Below are 16,820 nucleotides of genomic sequence, written 5' to 3'. Positions count from 1 at the left end.
CCTTATCTGAATATATAAGGCTGCCCTTTGCTCAGATTTATGGGTTGGGGCAGCACTGTGTGTATTTACAGTCTCCTGACCTGCAGACCTACAGCTGAACAAGAGCAGGAGGAAACCAGGGCCTGTTCCATAAACAGAGACAGATACGTGGGGGAGGCAGCAGGAATTTGTGAGCAGCAATTAAAATTTTTAACTATTTGGCCAAGCCAAGGAATCAGTGATTAGATTAGAGGGAAAGAAAAATGAGAAGTGGGATTAAAGATTCCTGAATCTGGGAAGGTGGGGGAAAAGGACAGCAACAACCAGCAGAGGCCCCAGGTTTGGCATGGGGAGAAATTAAAAGTTATTGGGCTGTTATAAAATGTTTTCCAGGGCAAAAGGGAAGAAATGAAAGCAAATCTCCAAAGCGTTTTAATCAAGTTGAGCTTTCCTTGGGTAGAGCCAAACAGCGCTTTTCAAGTCTGATTACCTTTTGAGGAGGTAGATTACTTAGTGTGTGTTTATTCAGGTACTAATTGCCTCAGATTAAGTCAAAAAAAACCCTTACTCGATGATAATAAATAGTTCTTAGGTCCATATCTATCCATTGGTTTGTCGGCAGAAATTCAGTGCAGATGAGGAAATATTTCAAAGGGGCCAGAGCATTACTCAACTTCTCAGAGGCAAAGGCAGCAAAAGTGGCAACAACCTGGAAAATAAATATATGAAATGCAACGTATGTAGAGGTCACAATATAGCATAAGTATATCAACATGATGAACAGCTTTGATGAAAATGGTAAACAAAACCACCCTCTCTTCCTGTGGCTTGTTTTACATTGCAATAAACCACTGACTCTATAACCTATCAGAACATGCTGAGATTTTATGCATCATTTCCAACTACTATTTGAACATTTGGTTTAGAGTAGTCATGAACCATAATTAATGGGATTTTTTTGTGTGTGTGTCCTGATAAAAAGCAAGCTTTATTGTATTTTATTACCTGTTGGTCCAAAGCTCCATATAGATGATGTAAATTCATTGTAGGTTTTAGGCTGGGGAAAAAGAGGAGGTGGGGGTTTTGCACATGACTATGATGAATTAAAGTTTACATTTCTAATCAAACCCAGAGGTTTAGCTTGAGATGCCCAGTCCAAATTTTCTTTGCTCCTGTGAGTGAGTTGGTAGCGATGGGACACAGAGATTTTGGCCCAGCTCAGCCTACCAGGAGGAAAGGGGAAAAAAACCCCAACAACCCAGGCACCACAAAGACCATGGAGATGAATGGCTCTATTTTATGAGCCATAAAAGTTTTATTCATCTTGACACCGAAACAGGTTTAGGCAGCGAGTTGACACGCCTTAAATAAATAAGTGGAATTAATTCTCCAGCTCTTGAAACAATAGCAGCATGCCCATAACGCTGAGAGCTGCCCCGTTGTTTCCCGTTGCTGCTCGATATTGATATTATTTGTGGGTTGTTTTTTTTTTCCTCTGGGGCCTGGTTTCTCCACTTCAGATTCTTCCCCTGTTTTATTAGAGGTTGAAAAAGGTTCAAGACCTGGTTGTACCACTGCTCCCACCGACAGCTAAAGAACCAGTTTGGCGTCTGGTTTGTCTGTTGTTTTACTGCTGACCTTCAAATCAACTTTCCCCTCTGACCCCAGGAGGCATCTATCATGACAAGAGGCTGTTTAACACAAATGGTGCCCATTTATAGGGGAAGAGAGTCAGAAGATTTCCTTGGTTGTTGGTTTTTTTTGTTTTCTTTTTTTTTTTAATGAAGAATTTGGTTTTTTCACCCCTCTTTTCTCAGTCACCACAGGTGAAATCCCTCCTAGCAGCTGGCTTATGAAATAATGCAAGGGGAGGCCTTAATGAGCTGAAAGCACCCTCAGCTGGAGATAAATATATGCAAATGAGATGCACAAACAAAGGAGCCCGGACAGAGAAATATCTGCAATTCCAGCAAAATGCTGCCTGCAGCTAGAAGATGAACAGCTTTGATAAAATGGTAACAAAAAGCACCTTTTTCTCCTCCAGCTTGTTTTACATTGCAATAGAGCATTGTTATTGTAACCCATTGGAGCATGCAGAGGTTTTCTGCCGCTTCAAAAAAAAAAAGAAAACCTGTTTAAACATTTGTTTTTAAGGCATTCACGGGCTATGAGCAATGTGATAGCTTGGAGTTTTTTTGGTGGCTTGGGGTGGGTTCTTTTGGGGGTGTCGGTTTGGCCATGGTGGGTATTTTGGGCGTGTCTTTCTTTTTAAGCTGTTTTTAAATATATATATTTTACCTGTTGGTCTCTCTCTGACTCGGGTTGCTGATGATTTTGGTCATGATGTTTTGCAAGGGGGAAGGCAGGGTGGGGGTGGCTGTTGGTTCTTGAAAAAAAGTCCAAGTTTTGCTTTCAAATTTGGAGGGAAAATCCAAGTTGACAAGTGGTAAGAAGCAGCTCGGGGCCGGGGGGAGAAGAGGGGAAAAAATCCAGACTTGAACATTCACCAAGCAGCACCCAAACAGGCAGCTTTAATGAAAGCAATCAAGCCTCGGAGCTAATTCAAAGACAGACATCTAACATGCTGATTTTAATAAGCTTTTAAAAGGCAATCTCTAACTTTTAAAAGTCGCTCTTTTTAATTTAATTGGGTTTTTTTTTTTGGTTTATATATTGCCAAAACAAACACAGTCACTAAAATATGTTTTCAATATGTATAAGTAGCATATCTAGACAATGTTTTAAATTAGCCCCGTATTTTGAGGGGAGAGGGAGAGGGTGGAGGAAGGAAAGAAAGAGGCTTACTTGGGATGAGTCGAAGACATTTTCCAGGGGTCATCATGTCAAAATAATACCTTTATCTTCTCGTCCTTGCCTTTATGAATCCTCCTGTGTGAACGTATGGATGCCTCTTTACCTACAGGCTTCTTCAGAAAACAACCCCGACCGATCGTCTCTCGGAGATAGGCAAATCTGCCTTTCTAAAAGGCAGAGGAGAAAAAGGCAGAGAAAATACAGTGCTGTTTAACTTTTAACCTTATGATATCATTAAATAGATCGTTATGGATTTATAAATGGAGGGTAAACACTATAAAGTTTAGAGGGCCTTTTACTCCAGGCACTAACCACAATTTTTATATCTGGCAAGAAGAAGAAAAATAGACTTACCTTTAAGGGAAAAAATCCCCCTCTTTCTTTGGCACTTACAGATGTTAGAGCAGACAAGTGTCGGATTTCCCAATGTCAAGAAGATTTCCTAATTTTTCACAGCCTTCTCCTGTTGCATTTTTGGCCCGATGTGAGAAGCATCAATTTAATTTGTGGGGCTGCGCACTGGAAATCAAGATATACATGTATGTGTGCTTTAATGAACCCTAAAACCTGACAGGCAGCTCTGCTTCCAGTTGCCCCAAGCTCAGGATTTCAAGAGTTAATAAAAACTTGGTTCTATTAGGAAGGCTTTCTTTTTGCAGCCCAGGTTTGTAGCAGCATAATTATGTTCAACTGCTGCTGTTTGAAAAGGGCAAACAGCATCTTAGGCACAGAACAATGAAATTACAGCTGAGATTTAGGTTAGCAAAAGCCGTCTTCTGCAGGCTTTTATGATTCATTATTTCCCATTAAATACAGTATTAGAAGTGTACACCAGATAGCTCATGGTTGCTGCGCTCAGAGCACATTATCTATATTACACAGGTCTGGGGAGCAGAATTAGAAAACTTTGGGGGAATGAGCAATATGTGTTTGCTGATAGAAGTACCATATGGCTCATCTTCCTCAATTGCTTTCATTGCGACTCTGATGCTGGAGAAATTAAAGTTTTATTTGATGTGGCACAGCTTAATGAACTGTCTTCTGTTAGGAAAATTGAATATGTTTCCTGTTATTTGAGCACAGAGCCCTCATGGTTTTGGCTGATGAGGGATGCATTATGTATTGTTTATTTAGCATTTTGAAAACAAAAGCAGATATTGGAGGTAAAATTGATTACTGCAGGATGTGTTATATAATCACATTTTTCTCTCTTAAAATTATGGCCTTGCCTATTGTTTTTATGGCAGCATTTTTTGAGGAGGGGTAAGGGCATCCCCTAGTAAAAAAAAGAGGTTGTTGAAGCAAAGTATATAATCTCTGCTTTGTTTAAAAGCAGTGCTAGAACTTTTTAAGTTTAGAGAAGGACATGGAAAAAAAAGCAGTGCACTTACACACATATTAACCTGCAGGCCCAGTGGCTGCCATGCCGTTGGTCTGGGGATGCTTGAGGACTGTGTGTGCACTGGGCTGTGTCATTAGAAGAAGACTCATTTCTACGTCCTAGGTGGAGGACACAAAAGAGAACATCCAGAATTCAGGAACCGAATACCCTGAATTTAACATTTCTTAGTATGCCAGACAGAGTTCATTGCAAAATGTTAATACCTGCAAGAGGGGGGGAATATAGGTGGGGAAGATATTGAAAATTATTGGGAGAAGCAGAGCCCATGTTACCAGGCACTGCAATATCAGTCATTTATCTGGGACAAGAAATAAGATATTGATGGAAAGATGGCTCAGATTAAAGGCAATGTATGGTTTTGGCTTTTTTTTATAGTGTAAACTGACATGCACACACCAAGGATTATATACCCTACCCGTGTCATTGGAGTGGTTGGCAGCAATAAGCCCAGTGATAGACAGGGCTGTGGGTGCTAACCTTTCTTCTCTCTGAGGGAGCAGACAACTATATTTCAGCTCTGAAACTTACAGACAAAAAACATTAATATCTCTGAAGTATGTTATTCTTATTAATTCCACTTCTACTTGTTGGAAATCCTGCCCAATGACACCCTCTGACTTTTGCTGCTGTTGATCTCCCAGGAAAAGGGAGTTAGGGAGCAGGGAGAGGAAGGTAAAAACTGCCTGTAAAAGCTCAGTTCTTCTCTCCTGCCCTCCATGCTGCTCTGACAAAAAGGCAATTTGTCTTGTGTGCCCCACGATGTTTGAGGACTCCGGCAAATGTGCCTGTTAAACAAGCCTCACACAGAATCTAAATACCATCCATTAAAAGAGAAAGTCCGAACGTGTTTATAGCAGCGGGCCAAGACTCTCAGCCCTCGCCCCGGAAAAACTCCCATTGACGTCAGTGGGGCTTGTGCTTATGCAAAGAGTGCGGGATGCTGCCCTGCACCTTTAGAAACAAAAGGAAAAAAAAAAACTAAATGAGTGGTATTGGATGGAGGATATTGCTCTTGAAAATGTCTTGGAGCAAAGTGGTTAAAGCAAAGCCTGTACAAACAGTGACTATAAATATTTTCCATTCTGTATCACTCTTCAAACAGTTCCCTGCCATAATTCCAGGTGGGTACAAAAATAAATAAATTAGAGCATGAGGGGAAGAAGAAGAAACTGGAAAAGAAAAAAAAATTACATTGCAACCAAGGCTGAAACTACAGAAGCTTAATTTCTTTCATCCAGATCTATTTCCCAGAGAAGAAACCGGTGGGTTTTTATGAAAGGCTGCTCCATGACAGGAGCCTCCTTTGAGGAAGACCATTATGCATTGTTATCAGCATGGTGTAATTTGACTGTTGACAAAGTATCTGTGGCAGTGAGAATGAAAGCAGTTAGAAGTGTGTCGGGTTGTAATCAAGAAGATGCTTAGCTGTGCAACGCTGCATCTTGAGCAGATTTGAATCAACATTGCCTTGAGGGGACACACACACAGAGACACAGACACACACATACACCAAAAAAAAGTCCATTAATTTTTAGTGGGAAAATTAGAGTGGCACTTGATGAAGTGAAATTTGACATGCGTTAATTGCTCCGCAGCTCTCCTAATTAGAGATTTTCAAATTCTTTTACTGCTGTCAGCCTGATGCCACATTGTCTTGCTGGACAAATAGTAAAATTGCAAATTGGGTTGATCAAGAAGTTGGACTTGAAGATATTGGCCTTTAGCTTGTTTGCTGCTGATCATCATTTTCATAAGAGAGTTGACAGCGTTGTGGCCTATGAAGGGCATTTGAGGGGAGAAAAAGTGCAATAAAATCCTTCTTCTTGATAAATAGAGAATCAATGATTTAACAGAGCTGGTTTAAAAAAGATTAAAGCATGCAAGAAGTGGACAATAAAGCAATGGAGTTGTAAATAAACCTGTAAGCTTTGTTAAATCTATGTCTTGCATGAGATTTCAAATATGATTCTGTTTTTAATAAAAACCATTAAATTCAGTTTATTTTTTTCATGCACGTTGTTCGCAGTGTGGCAGACGGAGGCAAGGGGTGGGGTTCAGGTTCCTGCACGCCTTTTGCCCTAACCTGAAAGGCAGCATAGCAAGACCATGTTTGATATCAAAAACTAGTTATAAGATTGTACGAACACATATTTGTGCTGGTTCTGAAAGCATGATTTTGTATCTTTTGGTTTTGTTTTCTTCCTTCCCCCCATTCTGGATCATGCCTCTCCTCCCTTAGCCTTTGAACCCCTCTTAATTCATTAACATATTGAATTTTTTCAATTTTCCATTTTCTTGCAATAACAATATTAATGCCAGGGCCAAGGCCTGATTGGAGCTAAATTACTTGTTACCTGCTGCCATTTATTTATATGGCATTGAATTATAAAGCTTTGCTATTGTCATGCCTTGGGCGAATTGTTTATGACACCAGTAATAGGAGTAATTGTTATTGTTGAAATTACCTGTCAGCTACCCATAGCAGTGGCCCTTGTCCCACTGACAAATAGTGACAGGGGAGAGGGATCCTCCGCACGTCCTCCTGATGACTTCTCCTCTGATAATAAGGAGTGCAGGGCCTCTGATAATTTGCCTGTCACTGTTGAGTGCAGCTCAGAGAGAGTTGGCCAAATTGTTGTCATTCACTTTGACAAAGACAGCAAAACGCTCTGGAGCAGGAGGAGGATTATCAAAATAAATGAAAGCCCTCACACGTCCTTTGTTTTGGGTTTTTTTGGGGGTTGGGTTTTTTTCCTCCCCATTGCCACTTGGGGAGGAAATGCCAGAGTTGTAAAAATGGGGATATGTTCCTTAGCAGTGCAACTTCAGAGTCAGCACAGGGTAGGGGGGAAAACTGCACAAGGACTTCTGCAATTTGTGTGCTGTTTGCCTGAAACATTTTGGTTTCTAAATATAAATTAAATTCTTTATGGATTTTTTGGGGGTTTTGTCTTGCTTTTTTTTAGCCTAAGGCTGTCTGTGTTTTGGCAATTACCAACTGTCATTGCAAGAGAAAGGGAGGTGTTTCTGTTGCATGGATTTGATTTTATTTGATTATTTATTCAGTTATTTTTCACAGTCAGCAGCATTTCTTTCAGCTCTCCTCTTTCTCTCCTGCCCAGCCCTGTGAAACATGCCTGGTGCAGCATTCAGTGTTGCCCCATGCCCAGGGCTGCTGGAAGAAGCTCTGCTCCTGTTACAGCATCTGCAGCTTTTTGCCCCCTAAGCTATTGCAATATCTTCGCCAAAAATATTATTTCCTTTAGGAAAGGAGGTTCTGCCACTGATAAACCCAGCAGAGGTCTGTTTGCTGCTGCGAAGGAGCTTCGGGAAGAGGCGGTGTTATTTGTCAGAGCCTATCTATTTATAAAAAAAAATAAAATAAATTACAAAAACTCCCCCTTCACGTCCTGTGACTGGTGCGCACGGGAGGACGCCCACGCTCAGTGGAGATTTGCTGCCAATCACACCCCGACACTGCTGAAAAAGGGAGATATTTTACACCATCACAGCAGCCGGGCTGCATCAGGGATGCTCGAAGTGCAGGTTTGGGGTGAGTGCATTACACCCTGCCTGATCCGGAGTCATCCATCCTGCATCCTTCACAACTGATCCTATAATGGCAATAATTTCCCCTTTATTGGTCTTTACACTCAGGTAATGACTACCTGGGGCACAGAGCACCTCAGGGGCTGCTTTAGGCCCTTCACCCCCAGTAGCCAGTCCCTAATTGATCAGTAAAACCTCCCACTGAGTCACTGATGCATCATGTTATTTGCTGTAACAATGAGGTTTGGTCCACATAAATACCTGTGGGCACCATCTCACCCCTCGATTTGCTCTTTGAAGGAGTAGGTCTGAGTTCCTGCTACCAAGAATTTTCATCAGCGGCAAATAAATCTCCCGAATTCAACTCTTTCATTTGTAACCGTTGGGCTCAAACGCATAATTTAGCCAAATTATCAGCTGCCTCCATCTTCCCAGGGAACGAGTGCAAACAACGTTTTAGGAACAGACATCTAAATTTAGTAGGGTTTTGAATAATTGATAGGCTGGTGTGACAGAAGATAGAAACTTATGTTTCTAATCATCCCAAAGCATTTCTCCTTCCTCCCACCCCCCAAAATGAAGTCGCTTTGTTTGCAGTTAAATATAGGGAAGATGTCCACTTAACAAGTATAAAATTGTGATAGCATTAAGAGGTTATCCGTGGTAATAAAAAGCGCAGAACATGCCTGAGAATGTGATCTGTAAGGCAGATAATTTTTAAAGATGGAACTTGTCCTTGCTTTGTCTGGAGAGAGGCATGTTAGTGATCCCAGAAGGGGAGGGTAAAAAATATAACACACATTTCCAACTGAAGATATTTAAAATGTGTAATGTATTTCGGCATGTTACTGTAAGCTGCTGTTTGATGTTTTTCCTATAAAGGCTGAATTAAGCATCCCATATATGGTTGTGAATCTCCTGCTCCTAGCTGCATCAAAAAACAAAATACATTTTAAATGGCTGTATTACCAATATCCTGGTAGACTTTAACACACACACGTAATCATCTTCCCTCTATTTTCTCTCTCCATTCCTAAACACAGTGCCAGCATCAAAAAGCCCTCCTTTACGTTTCAAGCTCATTTGAAATGTAAACTTTTAGCAAATAAGCGATGGCTTATGGAGCTGCATTGCCGCTGTGACTGGCAGCAAATTCCTTTTTCTCCCTCCCCTCAGCGTAAGGGTTTGAAATACCCATCAGTGTCAAAAGAAACTGCGCAGATCACTGCTGCTCTAAATAAGGCAGAGCAATGTTGAGAAAAAAAACTGCCCCCCCAAAGAAAACAGAAAAAAAAATCACTCAATGGATTAAAATGACATTTCTGTCCCATGTCAGTCCAAATGACAAAGTGTCATGTTTTGCATCATTTCAGAAAGATATTCTTCAAACAAATTCAGCATGTAAACAGGCAGCGGGCTTTTGTTTGAAACATTGCAGATCAAAAGTTGAGGGAAGAGCAATTAATATTGCCTATTAAAATCCCTGTTATTGTTAGAGATACATTTTGTGGTTACTGACTATAAATAAAAGCAAAGGAACAGAGCCACGGTTTCTCACCACTGCAGATAGAAAAAGGCAATTTCCAGCTTTTTCTGTTTTGTTTTTTTTCCCTCAAAGTTGCTCTTAGATGTGTTTGCTGAATAAACAGGATTAACTGTATTTAAAACAAGAGATAAAGAACAGCTTTTTATTACACTGAACGGTCTGCAGGGTTTCCAGGCTCCTCTGAATGCACTTCATGCCTGGAACAAAATGTTCATATTTTACCTTTTTTAATGACACCATATAGAACAAGCAAAATATTCTTGTAATAATACAAATATGGAATCAATGGGGAACGGTATAAAAAGAGCATTTTTACCATTTCTGCTTCTGGCCAAATGCCGGAGTGGTTTTTGTTTTTTACTTTCTTTCTTTTTGCTTTTGTCTTCGTTTTTGTTTGCAGTTTTGCAGCAGGATGAGAAACCAGGGAGAAAAGTATTCCTGTTGCTGAAGGGGCTTTCCCTTTTCCTGTGGCTGCAAAAACTCACCGGCTGCTGTTAATACAAAACTAATGGCAAGAGCGCGATCCGGAGAGCCAGCCTGCTATCAGCTGCATTTCAATGGAGGCTTTCTCGAAAAATAGGTACAAAGAAAAGAATTTAGACAAATTTGCCTCTTAACCTTTAAAGATTTCCTGCCTATTCCAGTATGTCCTTTATTACATTAATTTTTTATTTAAATTACACCATTAACTGGATATGAATTTATCAAGAATACATATATTGATTTATAAAACAGTATCATTAATTATTATAATAGCTAGATGTAGCTGATATTACAAAGCCATTTAAAGGTTTTTAATATAACTTGGACATACATAGATAGATAGACATTATGGACAAGACTACAATTTAAACTGGCTACCAGCAGTTAATGAAATCCTTGATTTATCTTCTCATTTAGAGATTGATTATATTGTTGCTTTGTAAAACTATTTATTTTATGCCATTTTTCAAAGGATGTCTCAATAAAAGAAAAAGATAAATAAAACATCCAGCCTAGTCTCAAAGCATATTTGGTTTTATATTTTCTTTTTTAATGCTGCAGCTGTTAATATATTACTAGTTTGGAGACATGTCACCTTTACAGAGAATTGGCTTTCTTGATAGTAGCATAGTAGCTGTGTTTGCACATGCACAATTTCCTACATTTGGATTAAAAAAAAAGAAGAAGAAAAAGAAAAAAAAAAAAGAGGATGTCTTCCCGACAACATTGTGCTTATTTCCTAAGCCAAAACCCAATAAAACGCCTTTCTGGCATAGATTTCTTAGGCATATTTTTTGTTTAAGCTGTGGAAAAATGGGACTTACCCTAGTGCTGCAAAGCAGTCAGTCATGGAGAACATTTTGATTTAAAATGCAATCTGAAGAGAAGAAAAAAGAGAGGGGGGAAAAAAAAAGGAGAAGGAATGATATAAACAAACAGTACACCACTTTCAAGTTCCTCCTAAAATGTTCCTAGCTTAACTAATACATTGGAAGTTTAAATCTTTACACATTGTTCTTGAGGGGCTATGTCTCTTGACTCTTTATTTATATCACTTATTCTTGTCTGGCAACATATGTTACCGATTTATTATAGTATTTTTTTACTTTTAGCCAGACAAATGTAAGGGCTAGCTGAGGAAGGGTAGTTGCATCTGATGAGTTTAACAATTGCAGGGCATCCTTTAGGGGTAGCCAATGGGCTCTTTTGAAGCTATAATACTCACCATTAACCATTTTCATGCTGACATATTTTTATTGTTGAAGTTGGGGCTTTCCCTCATGTCAGCCTCTTTTGTATTCAATGGCTTCGCAGGCAAATCAAGCAGTGTGGCTGAGTGGTTCGTCAAGCCAAGGTTTTTGTAGATGTCTCAAAACACACTCTTGGTATCTAAATCTGCACAGTGCTCCCCCCACAACTGAACAAAGAAAAAGACATGCAGAAAATAATAATTTTTTAAAAATCTAACTCTACAATCCATGACAAATGCAAGCAAATCCTAAGCTTGGGGGGTCAGAGTTCTCAGTGCCATTACTGACACCAAAAGGTAACAGAGAAGATGACTTTTCCCATCAAAGCAACCTCCTCTAAATTCTCATTTTAAATGGCTGCACCAGCAGCAGAGGGAGAAGTTGCAAGGACAGGTGGTGAGCTGGATGTCACGTTTTGCACATTGTGTTTTTAGGTGACCCGTTCAGGAGCAAGATCTTGAACTCTCCCCACCTTTTCCTTCCTACCCATTCTCTGTCCTATCTCCTTGTTCAATGGCAACATCTTCCTCCAGCTCCTCTGAAAACTGTACCCCTGTGTCTTGTTCACTATTAGAGCCACATCTTGAGCTTCTGGGAGCCAACAGGTTTGTACAAGCCATGGGAACATAATTCCTAATATATCCCACAATTTCCAGCCTTTTGGTGCCAGACCAGACTGTTACACCTGTCAGCAAATCCTACCATCTATGAGACACCCAATGTGGGATGCTCAAGAGTTTTCCTCCCCAAGGATCACAGAGTAGATGGTAGGGAACACTCTGAATTTTCTGCTGCTTGGAATTCAGTCAGATTTTTAGGAAGTTTTAGCTCCAAAAAGTTGGGTTTAATTTCTCTTGCATCTTCAGGGAATGTGGGAAGAGGCTGTGTAAGCTAACATGAGGACCTGAGTAGTGATGATCTGTGGAGGAAAAAGGTACAGTGAGCAGCATTTTGGGTGGGAAATGAGGTGTTTCAGGTAGAATAAATACAGAAATTGCAATTAAATTTGTTAGGCTCCCTTGAAGGGAGAGATTGAAAGTGGATCAGGGCATGTCTCCTGATAGCACTAGGGGCTCCTTTGACAAATGCCACACAATATAGCTTTAGCTGGGAGGAGAGCAAGTGCTCCCATGGGTTTTTTGTTTGACTTATTGACAGTTCAGTTGTTGTGGGTTAATTTGTTTGATTTTTAAATTTTTAAAAATTGTCAAAAGCTCCCTCTGCTTATTGTAGGGGGTTTTGAGGGACAAAACTTGCATGGAAACAAAGATTTTCCTTTCTTTTAATTTTTCTATCAAGAAGCTAGCTTAACTTTTACTTTGGGTTGGTTTTTTTTCAAATTGCAATTTAATTATACTTAATTATGCTCTCCTGAAACAATATGCACCCCCCAAATGAACCTTTGGAGACAAGTCTCATCCTCCCGAATGCCAAGGGCACAGTGAAAAAGGCTGCACGTGAAATGGTCACACCAGGACTCCTAGATTTAAGGATTCAAAGTCTTGGCTTTTCCAATTTCTCCAGAAAGGTTTTATTCGGGCAGATGTCATCAGTGTCCTGGGCAAATATTTGGTGGCAATACCAAAGCTTGGAGCATATGGATTATTACTTATTTAATTTTGTATTTTAAGGACATGGACAGCAACTTTATAATTAAGCTAATAGCCTCCCTTAAATTTTTTTATTCCTCTCAAACCCATATTTTTTTGGCTGGGGAGGGAGGAACAGGAAGCGTGACTTGGTCTCTCAATCACTCTCTTTCTGTTTTGTCCATCACCTTGGTTTCTTTCCCCTGTTTTTGACCTGCACTTTTTCTGGATCAGACACTGGCAGGTTGAGAGGTAATAAGAACCAGATGGACATAGTACAGAAATTGCCCAAATGGGTACGAGAATGTGGGGAGCTGTCAGGCATGGAGAGAAGCTGGAATTTTTCAGCAATAAAATGGGATTTATCGCCACTCTACCACAGTCATTGCCGACAACCGTTTACCTTGACAGAAACCCCATTCCAATAGGCCATACCGATGCAGATTTTTTTTACTTTTTTTTTTTCAAAAGAGTGATGATTGGTATTTGTTCTAAGGCTCAAATGGCCTGCACTAAAGGTGAAGCATTAGGCCAAAGTCCTGTATTCCCTACTGAGGCAAATGAACCTGCTAAAATAAGTTCCTTCCACAATAGCTGTGTAATTGAAACCAGAAAGTGAGAGAATTTGATAAATTGCTTGACCCTGAAGGAATGTTAAGGTCATAAATTTTCATTGCATTTTTTTTGCTTCTTTTTTAGGAAAAAAAAATCTCTTTTATATATATAGGTATATAGATATATTATGTTTGGTATTTGTCTCCGAATTCCAGCTAACTTTCAGATCATTAGCCATTACTTTGCCATCCTCTCCCCACAGGAAACTACTAGAAGGTTTAGAGCATTCCTACCTACACCTTCCTAGGAGGGCTGAAGGACTCAAAATACTCACAAATGGCAACACTGTTAAGGAGTCAGCCACATAAAGAATAAATAACCCAAAATTGGGAGGTTAGCAAGTGCAATCCCTTTAGAAAGACAAAATAAACAACATAAAAAACACAAACATACTGTACTTGAAGAGTGCTGGAGTTAAAAAAAGGTTTGTGAATCATTTACAGGCTATCCAACATTTATTGCTACTTTTACCCTTTTTTTAACTTAGAAGTGGCATTACCTTATACTTGAAAAAGAATGATCAGTGTTTTCTTGAATAGTATGTACAATATTAAATAATATGTATATAATAAGATGTCCCTTCAAGCTCAAAAAGACACAAACAAACCCCAGATCCCACAGTGTCTTATTGTGATAATACACATCTTGATGATAAGCAAAAGAAAATAAAATTAAAAAAATATAGGAAAAGAAGGCACACCAAGAGAAAGGATGAGGATAATTAGGAGAATAACCAGCAAGGTAAAACCTCCAGCCATGGTCCCTGTTCTGTGCTTGCACCCGTCAATAAATACAGCCATACTGAAATAGCTTCTAAGAAGAAGCAGAGAGGAAACTCAGAAGTATTTTGGGTTTGTGTATGGCTGTTTGGGTTCTTTTCCCCTCAGTAGCAAAATTTACTTCTTTAACTGCAGCGGATTCTGCTTCACAATTGCTTGAAATTTGCCATCATATAGTAACTGTTTTTTATAATCTGGCTGCTTTCCTCCCCCTGCTTTGAATATAGCATTTCAGAGGCAAAAGTGTCTCACTTCAATAAGGCGCTGCACTTTACATAGCCATACGTACTTAACCCTACATGAAGCAAGTTAAATAATCATTAGCACAGTAACCCATTGCTATCAAAAACTTATTGGTCCTCTAAATTTTAAACTAATAGCCTGTCTCCCTTGTTCTGTGTGTGTATGTATCTGGTTTTCAGCCAGTTCAGTGGAAAGTCACAGATGTTTTATCAGCACATATTAGATGATTTGCATTATTGATATTTCAATTTAAAAGAAAAATAATTTTTAAAAAAAGTGCAGGGAAAAATAGTTCTGCTGAGTTGGTTCATCCCTAGACCCCTGATTCTTAGGTAACTCCTCAGAGTGTAAATTAGTAGCCAATATTTGACAAACTGGTAAAGAAATGCACTCTGCTCCTCTCTGGCCAGGTTGTTCTAGTTCAAATAAGTTTCCTTAAGAAAGCATGAAAAAGAGAAGCTAAAGGGAAAAAGAAGAAAAAAGGAATTGAAACAATGCCCCTATAAAATCATAGCAAAAAAACCCTCAATAATTTATACTCACTTTTTCTTTTTGGAGATGTTAAATAAAACTATGGGGTTTTCTTGCTTTGTGAGGGATGTTTTTTCCCCCATAAAATTTCTGGCCCAAATCCCTTCTTCCCTTTTTATTTCTTCGAGTCCCAAAGTAACTGCTAGTCATTTTGAGACAGTTACTTATCCAGAGAATGAAGGAGTATCGTCTGCATTTCAATTAGAGACGGGAAAAAAAAAGATAAAGAGTTGGAATGTAATTGAAAAATGCAAAGAGACATATTAGGATGAGAATTTTCATCTGTTGCTGTATAAATATTTTAATAAAAGTTCTAAAATAATGTGTCTGCCTCCTGCTCTATAAAAGAGAGGAGATTATGAAGTGCAAATGATGCAGCTTAGATGTATAGATCCGACTGGGATTTTTCACCATTTAAGAGTCTCTTCGTGCTTCTCCTCCAGAAGTTTGTTTTAGAGCCGTTTCAGACCCCAAGAAGTATAAATTTCATAAGTATAAATAAAAGATGACCAGAAAGTGGCTTCAATCACTAATATTTTTTGCAAACTAATGTTCAGCTGATGCAACTCGATTTTGTTTTGCATCACATTAGTGTCACAGCGGCAATGACTGGCCTTTATTCACCAACCCTTTGAGTCAGCACTTCAAGACATCTTTCAAATTAGGTCATACTGCAAATTTGCCGCTGATACAAAGGTTGATTAAGAGAGCTTCACAATTTTAAAGGGATGTCTTGTGAGGAGAATTAAAGTCTGGTTGATAGTTCCAGGAAATGTGAGGCCCTGTTAACTACATGAAAATAATGTATAGGCTCTACGGGGAAAGAACATATTTCCTCAGAGTGCTTGAAGAAATACTCATTTACAATTTAACCAAGTCCTTCTCCCCACACTCCCCCCCCAGTGCTGTTGCAGGAGAAATTGTGTGACGGGTCTCAAAAACAAGCCTTGAATGATAGCACAGAGGCAGTGAGATGAGCCCTGTTCTCCTCTTGCTGAAAATCAGTCCCCTCCTTTTGCCTCCTTTGATCTTCTTTGGAAAGACCTATTTCTCCCCCCTCCCACTGAAGCATCTTGGTTTCTGCTTTCCCCCATAAAACAATCCAGCATTGCAACGGGACCCTTCTCCCCTAATGTAGCAACTCGAAGCTGAAGCTGAATTGCCGTGTAAACCACCCCTGAAGATCTGGAGGGGATGATGAGAAGTGACAACCAATCATAGTGGTCAGAGCTAGGGTTGCAAATTACCTCTAAACCCAATTTAGGCATCTCAATGCAGCGGCCAAAATTTTTCCCCTCTACAGCACAGAAGGGACAGTAGCTCTTCTTGCTCCAGGGTGTGAGCATGCAGGAGAAAAATCTCAAAGGGAGCTGCTGGCTGCCAAGCGGTTCTGGAAATCGGGCCACTTCATTTTTGATGGCTAAGTGGGAAGCGAGATGAATGATCTCTTTGAAGGGAATCAGACCAAAATCTAACATTTTTGTGGCACTCGGGGATTTTAGATTTCCCAAACTTTCTCTCTTTTCAGGGAATAAGAACACATGAAGGGCCGAGAGTTCCTCTAATTTGATGTAAGTGGATAAAAGTCAACTGCCAGCTTCGTTTTGGTTTAACTCTTTGGCCCACCTGACAAGGCAAGAAGCTGATGTTAATATTGAATTTGCCTAATGAATCAATGCTCAGGATGGGAGGAAAAAGAGACAGGATTTTGGCTGCAGCTACATTGAAAGCAGTGTTTAATTCTCCTGTCACTGAAACTAGAGTCCCCAAGTTATCTTTTCTATGCTCAGGAATATTACCATGATTTAAGGCTATAGCATCAGTGAAAAAAACACAAACGATTTAAAACCAGAGCCCAAAGAGAGGTTTCTTGCCATATGAATAGCCATGAAAGCCAGAAAAATGTTTCTCATTCCCTCTTGTATTTTCCTTCATTTCTTTGCAGCGGAGTCCCTGAACTTGCATTTCTACCACGGCAGCTGACTTCATTTCATGTTTTTGATGTTACGATCACCCACAGACATTTCCATTCTCCATATG

General features: G+C 39.6%; 1 long non-coding RNA gene across 8 annotated transcripts in view; it reads right to left on the bottom strand.

Annotated features, from left to right (window-relative positions):
* LOC108447220 overlaps positions 1-15,035 on the bottom strand; it is a 35,891-nt gene extending 20,856 nt beyond the window's left edge. For 2 of the 8 annotated variants that reach the window (XR_001862648.1, XR_001862654.1), the window contains exons 1-6: positions 14,793-15,034; positions 10,999-11,190; positions 10,598-10,650; positions 4,185-9,854; positions 2,785-3,312; positions 470-688 (exon numbers count right to left, since the gene is read on the bottom strand). This is a non-coding gene — a long non-coding RNA (uncharacterized LOC108447220). Of the gene's footprint in view, positions 1-469; positions 689-984; positions 1,037-2,784; positions 3,313-4,184; positions 9,855-10,597; positions 10,651-10,998; positions 11,191-14,792 lie in introns of all 8 variants that reach the window. The other 6 variants (XR_001862655.1, XR_001862650.1, XR_001862649.1 and 3 more) reach the window with 6 other exon arrangements.
* Between the last annotated feature and the right edge of the window lie 1,785 nt (positions 15,036-16,820).

The sequence above is a fragment of the Corvus brachyrhynchos genome, unplaced genomic scaffold, assembly GCF_000691975.1.
Source record: "Corvus brachyrhynchos isolate BGI_N302 unplaced genomic scaffold, ASM69197v1 scaffold416, whole genome shotgun sequence".
Taxonomy (NCBI): domain Eukaryota; kingdom Metazoa; phylum Chordata; class Aves; order Passeriformes; family Corvidae; genus Corvus; species Corvus brachyrhynchos.
Note: the sequence above shows the minus strand (reverse complement) of the source record. Positions and strands in the feature narration are given on the sequence as shown.